The sequence below is a fragment of the Panthera onca genome, chromosome B2 (assembly GCF_046562875.1).
Source record: "Panthera onca isolate mPanOnc1 chromosome B2, mPanOnc1 haplotype 2, whole genome shotgun sequence".
Classification (NCBI taxonomy): domain Eukaryota; kingdom Metazoa; phylum Chordata; class Mammalia; order Carnivora; family Felidae; genus Panthera; species Panthera onca.
This window is the reverse complement of record NC_138343.1, coordinates 122634381-122646635: the sequence shown is the minus strand read 5'-3', so window position 1 is coordinate 122646635 and position 12255 is coordinate 122634381. Positions and strand designations below refer to the sequence as shown.

At 39.2% G+C, this 12255-nt stretch overlaps 1 protein-coding gene across 4 annotated transcripts in view; it reads left to right on the top strand.

Annotated features, from left to right (window-relative positions):
- The window catches only part of MAP3K5 (mitogen-activated protein kinase kinase kinase 5), a 203548-nt gene that overhangs the window by 142228 nt on the left and 49065 nt on the right, over positions 1 to 12255 (top strand). The window lies entirely within an intron of this gene.

The window sequence follows — 12255 nt, the reverse complement described above, 5'->3', positions numbered from 1 at the left end:
AAATACCCTTTCCTAGCTCAAATTTGTATATTTTTTCAAGATTAGTTCAAACTGTTCAAGGTAGTTTCAAATATAGGTCAGTACCACTCTCAGAGGACTTTTCTGCTTTAAACAGAAAGAGAAACAGCTTCTTTCGATTCAAGTCCATGTCGTTCGACTCTAGGATGTATTTGATAGGGACAGGCAATGAATCCATTTCTTAAATAGTTTAATCGGTAAGTTTATATTGAAATCATTGAACAATTGATTGCAGTTACCCATAAGAGTTCTAACACTTATCAGCTGTAATCCTTACTTTTGTTCTCTCAGCCTTCCGTATTTCCACCAACAGCAAGGGCATCTACCCAGTAACCCAAGGCAGCCCCCTGGGAGAAACCTCTGCTCTGCCTCTCTTCCTCTTCACACCAGGTCACCCCTCCAGCCCCTTTACCTCATCGTCTCTGTCATTCCCCCATCTCAGGTCTTCACCACCTCTCCTGTGGCCTCATCTCTCTCCTGCCATCAATATGCATCTCTGTCATCATCAGAGAGATCTCTCACCCGATTTAATCCTGTGACTCCCCTCATTAAAAACCTTTGATGCTACTCTTGGTAGAACAAGGTTACCACAGATACCATGTTCTCAACCCTCTGGCTGTAACATGGCCTTTCCTTTCTGCCCTGTGGGCTGGGATTGCCGAACTCTTTTCCATTTTCTGGAAGGCCAAGCTTTCCTGCCCCTAGGTTTGACCTGCAGACACCCAACTCCACATGCTTTTTCTTTTCTGTCTGACCTGGTGACTACATCCTAATTTTTTTGAGATGCAAGTCACATGTCATGTTTTTCTTTGAATCATGTCTCAACACCACCTCTCCCTTCTCTCTGCTCTCCTAGCATTTCTGCCCACTCCCCTGCCCTAGCTCTTCTTACAGCATTGTAATTTGAGAGCCTGCACCAGACTGTGAACATCCCAGGGCAGGGCTGTGGCTCTGTCTCCTTTTTAATCACATACTCTCACATGGTATGAGGCATCCAAGCAGAAGTAGTTCAGTCAGATCAGAGGCATGGAAGGGTTTGAAGGCAGGGTGTGATAAAGCTGGTATTGTTTAAAAATATCTCATGCTGTGGGGAGAGGGCTATGGATTGGAAGGGACAGAGTAGATGCTGTGATGTTGGCTTGAAAGTGGTTCCATCAGTGTTGAGTCAGGGAAAGAATGAACACCGTAATCAAGCTGCATGTCATAAACCAGGCATTATTGACTCATTCTCTTTTCATCTCTTTCTCTTTTTATTTCCTGGAAGAAAACACCAGATGCAAATTACTGAGGTCCTTTTGGACCCCAATACAAAATGTGTTATGTCTCCCTCCTCACTCCTCCCCCAAACACATACATACATTCTAACTCTCCGTAACCCCATTCTCTTTCTCTTTCCCTCCCTCCATCCCTCCCTTTTCCTCTCTGCCCTCTTTTTCTTACATTCATTTGTACCTCACTGTTTTCTCAAAATGGGCATATGACTGGCATAAACCTGAGGTAATCAGAGCACGTGGCCCTGTGAACCTGTTTGTACCTACTTTTCAATGTGCATAAAGAGAAAGTTGGCCCCTTGTTGGGTGAAGTGGAGACAAGCAAGATAAAAAGAACATTTTCCTTTGACTTAAACATCTGCAGAATGATAAAATACCCTACCGTTTCCTTTTCTGATGATTTCTTTCACAAACATTAACAGTGAATTATGGTTTAGAATTCATTTAAATCAGTTTGGAATCATTAGGTATCACATTGGTTCTTCTTTGACATCCTATTTTTTTAAGTTTATTTATGTACTTTGAGAGGGAGAGAGAGAGTGCACACACATGTGGGGGAGGGGCAGAGAGAGGGGGGAGAAAGAGAATCCCAAGCAGACTCCATGCTGTCAGTGCAGAGCCCAGTGCAGGGCTCAGTCGCATGAACCGGGAGATCATGACCTGAGTCGAAACTCAAGAGTCAGATGCTTAACTGACTAAACCACCCAGGCACCCCTTTGTTTCTATTTTTGTGCATATCTGAAGCTCAACACCCATATTTACTACACTGAGAAAACATTTCACTCACGCTGTTGTATGATATGAATATCAATTTGTTATTCATTCACCTATTGGTAGGAAATAACAACTTCTTCCTCTACCAACTTAGGTTCAATGATTAGGGGCCTGCAAATCAACTGACAAAAGACAGTTTAACAAGAGGAAAGACAACACTTAATCATGTACAGGGAGCATGCAAAGTGGCGTCCGACTACCCAGAGTTAAGTTGGTTTATCCTACTAAGAAAAGTCCTTGATAGGACTTGAAGGAAAAGCACAATGTGGGAAACTAATGACAAAACAAGTGGAAGGTACAGAAAGTTTTGGCAAGGTTTTGTTTCTGTAATCTCTCATCCAGGTACCAATGGTCCTAAACCAGAGAGAGGATATTGGCAGCTATATTTTCAGGATGCTCTGCTTAAGCCAGCAAAAGAAGTTTGGATAAGGTTTTTAATGAAGTTTTATTCGGATGTTTTCAGCTTAAAATAATCTTTTTTTTAAAGCCTAGGTATTTATTTTGAGAGAGAGAGCACAAGTGGGGAAGGGGCAAAGAGAGAGAGGAAGAGAGAGAATCCCAAGCAGGCTCCATACCACCAGTGCAGATCCCGACGCAGGGCGCAAGCTCACGAATTGCGAGATCATGGCCTGAGCTGCAGTCAGACGCTTAACCGACTGAACCACCCAGGCATTCCTGGAATCATCTTTATGCGACATTGATGGGTACAAATTCAGTTCACTCAACTAATAGTTACTGGACACCTGGTAGTGGTAGACACTATTCTAGATGCGAGGGATACAGCAGAGGGAACAATTGAGACAAATCCCTACCCTCACTAAACTTACGTTCTAGTGAAAGACCAAGAATGAACAACATAAATAAGTAAAATACATAGCATGTTTGATAATAATCCGTACTAAGGAGAAAAATTAAGCGGGGAAGGATTCAGGAAGTTACAGCATAACGGAGCAAGCAAGTTTAGACCAAGACGCCAGGGATGGCTTATTGAGAAGGTAATATGTGAGTAAAGGCCAAAGGGAGAAGAGGGCTATAAAACTAGATATTTGTACCTACAGCATTTGTAGCATTTTATTCGTGTCATTAATAGTTATTAATGTGTTTGACATTTTTTTAAATTTTTTTTTTTAACGTTTATTCATTTCTGAGAGACAGAGTGCGAGTGGGGGAGAGGCAGAGAGAGAGAGAGGGAGACACAGAATCTGAAGCAGGCTCCAGGCTCCGAGCTGGCAGCACAGAGCCCGATGCGGGGCTCGAACTCACGAATTGTGAGATCATGACCTGAGCCGAGGTCAGCCGAAGTGGTTGCCCAACCACTAAGCCACCCAGGTGCCCCAAATGTGTTTGACATTTAAATGAGGTGACCACTCACCTCATGTAATTAAGCACCAGAGGGAAGTGCATGGCCTTTCAGAAGGTGGTGGCTTTACTGTGGGTCCCTTGACAGCGTGAAAAGTAAGTGAATCACCACTTGGTTGTTTGGCCTTGTCAGTATTGTCTTCCTCCGCTGATTCCCTTTTCAGTGCCAGGCTTAGATTGCTCTGGGCAGGCAACAATAGAGGGATGCTTCTAGAAGTATTCCCGTCACTGCTTTGAGATGCAATTGTTTCCCTTAGCAACAACCAAATTCCTATTGCCTATTGCCTAGAAATAGAATGCAAACTACATAAGCAGTGTAATCTTACCTTTTATCTTTCAAATCACTCTTTCCTCCACCCCTAACTTTCCCCATATTTCTAATTTAATACACCTTGTTTTCCCTTGGCCTGTAGCCCAGCCCTTCTAGTTTTTTTGACTATCACATAGATAATTCTCTATCCTTATAGGCCAGCCCAGTCTCCTCAAACCTGCCTTTTCAGTTTATATCTCAGCACGATAAGAATAGAAAGAAGAGATTTAAAAACCAAGCAAGCAGTTACTCACTGGAATGGTTTTCAGTCACTTTGGCCTTATTAAAGTCCTCTTTTTCTCTTACTATGACCACTTTGTTCAACAGGAAATCAACTGCCATACCTAATACATAGTCTTTTAAAAAAGAATAGTCTTTTGATGCTTTAAATCCAGAGGAAAACTAAAACTTGAGCGGCCTCACGCGGGCTTATATATTCTTCGTCACACACACTATATATATATCCCTGTGGCCCAACTCCCTTCAACCAAAAATAAACTGATACCAACTTTCAATGTTTTGTTTTGGCACCTGGTTTATAAAAACAAACAAGAAAACAAAAAAGGGTTCTCATGAAATTGTCTATAGCTTGATTACTCAATTAAATAATTACTGAACATCTCCTACAAACTAGATATGGGGATAGAGCAATTAAAGATAAATCCCAGCTCTTGCAAAGCTCAGAGTCCAGACTGAGATACAGATTGAGTAAGAGAAGGAAGAGTTACAAAAGCATGAATGAGGGCAGAAAGGCTTGGGAGCACATCCGACCAGAAAGTAACCCAGCTTTCGAGGGTCAGGTGGACAGTTCGGGAAAGCTTCCTAGAGCTTGGTTTTGAAAGATGAGGCATAATTACCCAGGTAGAAAACACAGCATGGGTAAAGGCACAAAGATCTCGGGAGCCTCACTGAGTTTTTGGAGGAGATTGACAAGCGAGAAGGCGGGCCACGGAGGCAGCAGTAAGAACCTGAAGGGCATTTCTGCTGTGCTAAGGAGTTGGGCTTTGATTCTGAAAGTGACGAGAAACCGATAAAGCAAAGGCAGTGATACAAACATGGACAGCTCACTCTGGAACTTTGGACTTTGGGAAGTTCACTGTCAACTTAGTGGAGAATGGATCAAGGAACAAGGCAACAAGAGAGGAGGGGACAGGAAGGCCAGGTAAGAGTCTGTAGAATTAGTACAGAAGAAAGGAGGGCCTGATTCAAGGCAAGAGCAGGTATACCTAACAGCATTTGGCAATCAGTTTGATATGGGGAGTAAGGGAAAGAAAAGAATGAAGTCTAAGGTGGCCCCCAGATGTCTACCAGATACCTGAAGAAGAGAATGGATGTTCAGCGCATCTTGATGATATACTAGACTACATTTATAGAAATGGTGTTTGGAAACAAGTAAGAACATCCGTACAACATTGGTAGTGGTAAGAATATTGAATCAGGAATTGTGAGTTGGGTTTATACCACAACTCGTTTTCACTAGGAAAGATATTTCTGAACATTTGTAAATTGAACCTAATCATAGACCTTTCCTGCTATGACACAGGCTTATTATGACTCTCCAGTGAGATAGGTTATTGACAGTTGTTTTTTTTCTTTTAAATTACAAAGCATTATATGGGGCGCCTGGGTGACTCAGTGGGTTAAGCACCTGATTCCTGATTTTGGCTCAGGTCATGATCTCACAGTTTGTGAGTTCAAGCCCCACCAGGCCAGGCTCTGCATTGACAGTGTGGTGCCTGCTTAAGATTCTCTGTCTCCTTTTCTCTCTGCCCCTCCCACATATATTTTCTCTCTCTCTCTCTCTCTCTCTCTCTCTCTCACTCACTCAAAAATAAATAAATACACTTTATTAAAAAAATTCTAGGGGCACCTGGTTGGCTCAGTCAGTTGAGCATCTGACTTCAGCTTGGGTCATGATCTCATGGTTAGTGGGTTCAAGCCCTGCATCGGGCTCTGTGCTGATAACTCGGAGCCTGGAGCCTGCTTCAGATTCTCCCTTTCTCAGATTCAGTGTCTCCTCTCTTTCTGCCCCTCTCCCGCTCACTCTCTGTCTCTCTCTCTCTTAAAAATGAATAAACATTAAAAAAGTTTTTTAAAAATTATAAAGCATTATACTAATGTGGTGGTAGTACTAAGTTCAGTGTATAGGTTTCTATGCCCTTTCTAGGGCACACTAGCAAAGATGAGCTACTTTGGTGATAGTCCCTGCCCTGCCTCCTGCTGGCCTGGGTCCTGGCTGGTAGATTTCCAGCATGTGTGGCACAGTATGATGGAAGTCTGGGCCACAGGAATTGGGTGCGGAGACTTAGGATCTATCTGGTGGAATTTTTTTTTTTTTTTTTTACTATTTTTACTGCCTCTTTGCTGGAGCCCAGTTTCATCTTCCAGTTAGAGGAAATCGCTAAAAGATTCCTTCCCCCTATTCCCTCATCCTGAAAACATGCCTGATCTTCTGCTCTGGACTAGGACAGTCTTCAGTCTTACATTAGACATCTACAACAGGAGTATTCTTTTATGTACATGGGTGTGTATACATTGAGATTATGTACAGTGATGCCAATGGGAAAGTAAGATGCCTCCTTTCCAGAGAAGAGTTCATGACAGGGAGGTCAGTGCTCACCCAGTCATGGCGTGATATTAGGCATAGTTTTCCCCGAGAAAATTCAACTAATTGCCTCTGTCAATGCTTGGAAACCTCTTGGAAATAAATAAACCGAAGCTAGTAATGACAAAACCGTATTTGCCTCATCCTCCTTGGCAGAAGTCCCTCAAGTCAAGTGTATGTACCCTAGAGAGTTTGCAGAGTGATCTGATTACCACCTTTGTAGGTAATTTGTGCTTTTTATCTCTGCTTTATGACCTCTGTTTACTTTTCATTTTGTAATTTCCCTATACCATATCTGCATGTGAATTTATTTTTATTTTTCCTAGTAAGGGCTCAATTTTTGGAAGTTATGTTTGATTCTGTCTTCGATCTGCCCGGCCTTTTTTAGAATGTATTATCTCCTTTTCTCATGCTTTTTGATTTCCTATTTTATATCTTTATGTTAAATGTACTTATTTAAATTTTTTTAAACATTTATTTATTTTTGAGAGGGAGAGGGACAGAATGCGAGCGGGGGCAGACAGAGAGAGAGAGACACACACACAGAATCCAAAGCAGGCTCCAGACTTTGAGCTGTCAGCACAGCACCGAAAGTGGGGCTCAAACTTACGAACCATGAGATCATGACCGGAGCTGAAGTCGGACGCTTAACCACTGAGCCACCCAGGCACCCCTGTACTTATTTTAAAGTTTTTGTTTCTTTTACTTTAGGAGGTTTGGGGAGATCGATAGTTGTCAAATCAGCTGACTCACTGGTGGTGAATTATTTCTTTATATATTTTAAAATTTTGGGATGTGAGCTCAATTTCAATGACATACTATCAGCGAGAATCCTAAATAGTCCATATTAAGGGAATCTCCTTTAAAATATTTTTGCTTTGTTTCTGTTAGCACTCCAGAGATGTCCCAAGCTCAAGACCAGTTATGGGTATCATGATAGGTGTAAATTTGAATTAAACCAGCATGAGGATCAGCCTGTGGTTGAAAGTATTCAGAGGAGACTTGTTTTTGTCCACCCAAAACTCAGTCTAAGACAGATGAGCTTTATTTTGGCTTCCCAGTGTAATGGGCTTTTTTCTAATCTACCTGTTCATCAAATTATAGTCCTTCGTGGGCCCTGATTTGGGGTATGCTAGCTCTTCCCCTGGTATAGACACAAGGTCCCATTTCCGATCCTCTCATGGGCATTAAGACCACAGAATCAGATAAGGGGTTGACAAACTATAGCCCAAAGGCCAAATCCATCCTGCCAGTACCCTTGGTAAATGAAGTTTTATTGGAACGCAACCATGCCCCTCTGTTTAAATATTGACTGAGCGGTTTCATGCTACAATGGTAGAGTTGAGTAGTTGCCACAGAGGTCATATGGCCCATAAATCTTAAAAGTATTCAATCTCTGACCCTTCAGAGAAAACATTCACCAACCCCTGGCCAAGATTAATTAAACTGAAAGCCCAGCCCTCATCCCTCCCCCCTTGGGCTATAAGGACATCAGTTGTGATTACTCCTGAAGTGGTTCTTTTTCTCTTTATTTCTAGCTCCTGGCAGTCTTCTTTACTTTTCTCTAAGTACTGCTAGGCATTTAAAAGTATGTCTCCTCTTTTTTTATGTAAGTGTTTTTAGCAGGAAGTTTGCCAGATGCCAAGCCCACCATATTGCCAACACCAGAACCCACTTTCTACTATCTTGGATATTATAGACTGCTATATACATGAGATGTTATATATGAACCTAATGGTAACCACAAATCAAAAACCTGCAATAGGTACACAAACACGAAAGAGAAAGGAATCCAAGCATGTCACTAAAGAAAGCCATCAAACTACAGGGGAAGAGAACAAAAGAAAAAAAAGGAACAGAGAACGACAAAAACAACCATAAAACAAGTAATAAAATGGCAACAAGTACATACCTGAATAATTATTTTGAATGTAAACGGATTAAATGCTCCAATCAAGACAGTGACTGGATGGATAAAAAAAGCAAGGCCCATTTATATGTTGTCTACCAGAAACTCACTTCAGACCTAAAGACACCTGGAGATTGAAAATGAGGGAATAGAAAAATATTTACTATGCACATTGGATCAAAAAGAAAGCTGGGGTAGCAGTACTTCTATCAGACTAAATAGACTAAAACAAAGACGGTAACAAGAGACAAATAAGGACACTACATAATGATAAAGGGAACAATCCAACAAGAGGATATAAAATTATAAATACTTATGCAGCCAACATTGAAGCACCTAAATACATAAAGCAACTATTAACAGACATAAAGGAAGAAATCGACAGTAATACAATAATAGTGAGGGACTTTAACATCCCACTTACTTCAATGGATATATCGATCATCTAGACAGAAAATCAACAAGGAAACAGTGGCTTTGTATGAGACATTGGACCAAATGGACCTAACATATATTTAGGTATATGTATAGGTATAGGTATAAATATGCATATATATTTAGAACATTCCATCCCCCAAAAGTAGAATACATATTTTTTTGAAGTGCACATAGAACTTTCTCCAGAATAGATCACCTTAGGCCTCAAAACAAGTCTCAATAAATTCAAAAAGACTGGAATCATATCATGCATCTTTTCTGACCACAATGGTATGAAACTAGAAATCAAGGACAAGAAAAAAATCTGGAAAAGAATACAAACACATGGTTGCCAAATAACATGCCAATAAACAATGAATGGATCAATAAACAAATCAAAGAGGAAATTAAAAAATATATGGAGACAAATGAAAATGAAAATACAACAGTCCAAAATCTTTGAGATGCGGCAAAATCTATTCCGAGAGGAAAGATTATATAGCAATACAGGCCTACCTCAAGAAGCAATATCTCAAATAAACAACCTCACCTTACACTTAAAGGAACTAGAAAAAAAAAACCCCAAAGCCAGTAGAAGGAAGAAATAATAAAGATTAGAGAAGAAATAAATGAGATAGAGACTAAAAAATACAATAGAACAAATCAGTGAAACCAGGAGCTGGTTCTTTGGAAAGATCAACAAAATTCATTAGCCTTTAGCCAGACTCATCAAAAAAAATAAATAAAATAGATGCAAGAATCCTCAACAAAATATTAGCAAGCCAAACCCAACAATACATTAAAAAAATCGAATCGTTCAATATGATACATCACATCGACTAGAGGAAGGATAAAAGCCATTTGACCATTTCAATGAATGCAGAAAAAACATCTGACAAAAGTACAGCATCCGTTCGTGATAAAAACCCTCAACAAAGTAGGTTTAGAGGGAACATACTTCAACATAATAAGGCCATATATGAAAAACCCACAGCTAACATCATACTCAATGATGAAAACTGAAAGCTTTTCCCTTAAGGTCAGGAATAAGACAAGGATGTCTACTCTCACCACTTTCATTTAGCATAGTACTAAAGTCCTAGCCACAGCAATCAGACAACATAAAGAAATAAAAGTCATCCAAATTGGTAAGGAAGAAGTAAAACTTTCACTATTTGTATATGTCATGATATTATATATAGAAAACCCTAAAGACTACCAAAAAACAAAACGAAACAAACAAAAACTACAACTGATAAATGAATTCAGTAAAGTTGCAAGATACAAAATTAATATACACAAATCTGCTGCATTTCTATACACTAATAATGAAGTAGCAGAAGGAGAAATTAAGAAAACAATTGCATTTACAATTTCATCAAAAAGAATAAAATACCTAGGAATAAATATAACCAAGGAGTTGAAAAACCTGTACTCCATGAACTATAAAGCACTGATGAAAGAAATTAAAGATCACACAAACAAATGGAAAGATATGCTCTGCTCATGGATTGGCAGAACCAATATCGTTAAGATGTCCATACTACCCAAAGCAATCTACAGATTTAATGCAATTCCTATTAATACCAACATTTAAAAGAAATTTTTTTTCAGTTTTATTTATTTATTTTGAGACAGAAAGAGAGAGAGCACATGAGCCAGGGAGGTGCAGAGAAAGGAAGATAGAGAATCCCAAGCAGGCTCCACACTGCTGGTACAGAGCCCTATGTGGGCCTCTAACTCACAAACCGTGAGATTGTGACCTGAGCCGAAATCAAGAGCTGGACACTTAACCAACTGAGCCACCCAGGCATCCCTATACCAACAAAGTTTTTTACAGAATTAGAACAAATAATATTAAAATATATAAAGGCCCCAAATAACCAAAGCAATCTTAAAAAGAACAAAACTGGATGTATCACAATCCCAGGTCTCAAGATCTACTGTAAAACTATAATCAAAACAGTATGGTACTGGCACAAAAATAAACACATAGATTATTGGAACACAATAAAGAGCCCAGAATTAACCCCTGCTTATATGGTCAATCTGAGACTAAGGAGGCAAGAATATACAATGGGGAGAAGACAATGTGTTTAACAAGTGGTGCTGGGAAAACTGGACAGCAAAAGAATGAAACTGGACCCTTTTCTCACACCATACACAAAAAATAAACTCAAAATAGATTATAGACCTAAGTGTGAGATCTGAAACCATAAAACTCCTAGAAGAAAACATAGGCAGTAATTTTTTATCATCAGCCATAGCAACACTTTTCTCAATATGTCTTTTCTGGCAAAGGAAACAAAAGCAAAAGCAAACTGTTGAGACTACACCAAAATAAAAAGCTTTTGCATAGCAAAGGAAACCATCAGTAAAACAAAACAAAAAGGCAACATACTGTATATAGAAGAAATTTTTAAATAATATATCTGATAAGTAGTTAATATCCAAAATATATGAAGAACTTACACAACTCAACACCAAAAAACCACAAATAATCCAATTTAAAAAATGGACAGAGGACCTGAACAGGTATTTCTCCAAAGAATATATCCAGATGGTGAAAAAGATGCTCACCATCACTCATCATTAAGGAAATGCAAATCAAAACTACAATGAAATATCACTTCATACCTGTCAGAATGGCTAAAATCAAAAACACAAGAACTAACTAGTGTTGGTGAAGATGTGAAGACAAAGGAATCCTTGTGTACTCTTTGGTACGAATACAAACAGGTGGAATCACTGTGGAAAACAGCGGTTTCTCAAAAAAATTAAAAATGTAATTACTGTATTATCCAGTAATTGCACTACTGGATATTTACCCAAAGAAAATGAAAACACTAATTCAAAAAGATACATGCACCCCTGTGTTTATTGCAGTATTACTTAAAATACCCAAATATGGCAGTAACCCACATGTCCATTGATAGATGATATCTATTATAATGGAATATTGCTCAGCCATAAAAAAAGAATGAAATCTTACCATTTGCAACAACATGGATGGATTTAGAGCATATAATGCTGAGTGAAGTCAGTCAGAGAAAAACAAGTACCTATCTGATTTGACTCATATGTGGAATTTGAGAAACAAAGCAAACAAAGAAAAAAAGAGATGACCAAAAACCCTAGAGAACAAACTGGTGGTTGCCAGAGGGGATGTGGATCAGGAAAGGGTTAAATAGATAAAGGAGAATAAGAGTACACTTACCCTGATGAACACTGAGAAATGTATAGAGTTATTGAGTCATTGTATTGTGTACCTGAAACTAATATAACATTACATCTTAGTTATACTTGAATAAAAAAAAAAAAAAAAAAGAAAAAGAAACCTACAAAAACAAAAAAATTTGTTGACTTAAAAGGTTAGAAATCAATTTTTTTAATGGCCAACTTAAACCCTTCTTTGAGAGGCCAACTCTTTTTTTTAATGGCCAACTTAAACCCTTTCTGAGAAAAAGAGCTTGTTCTATGTTCTCTCCTGTTCTGTGTAGTTTCACACTGGGTTTCTAGAGTCGTGGCTTGACCTTTTGGTGGCCCTAAATTTGGTAATTCCAGTCTGAAACCAAAAACTTCCAGGTCTCAG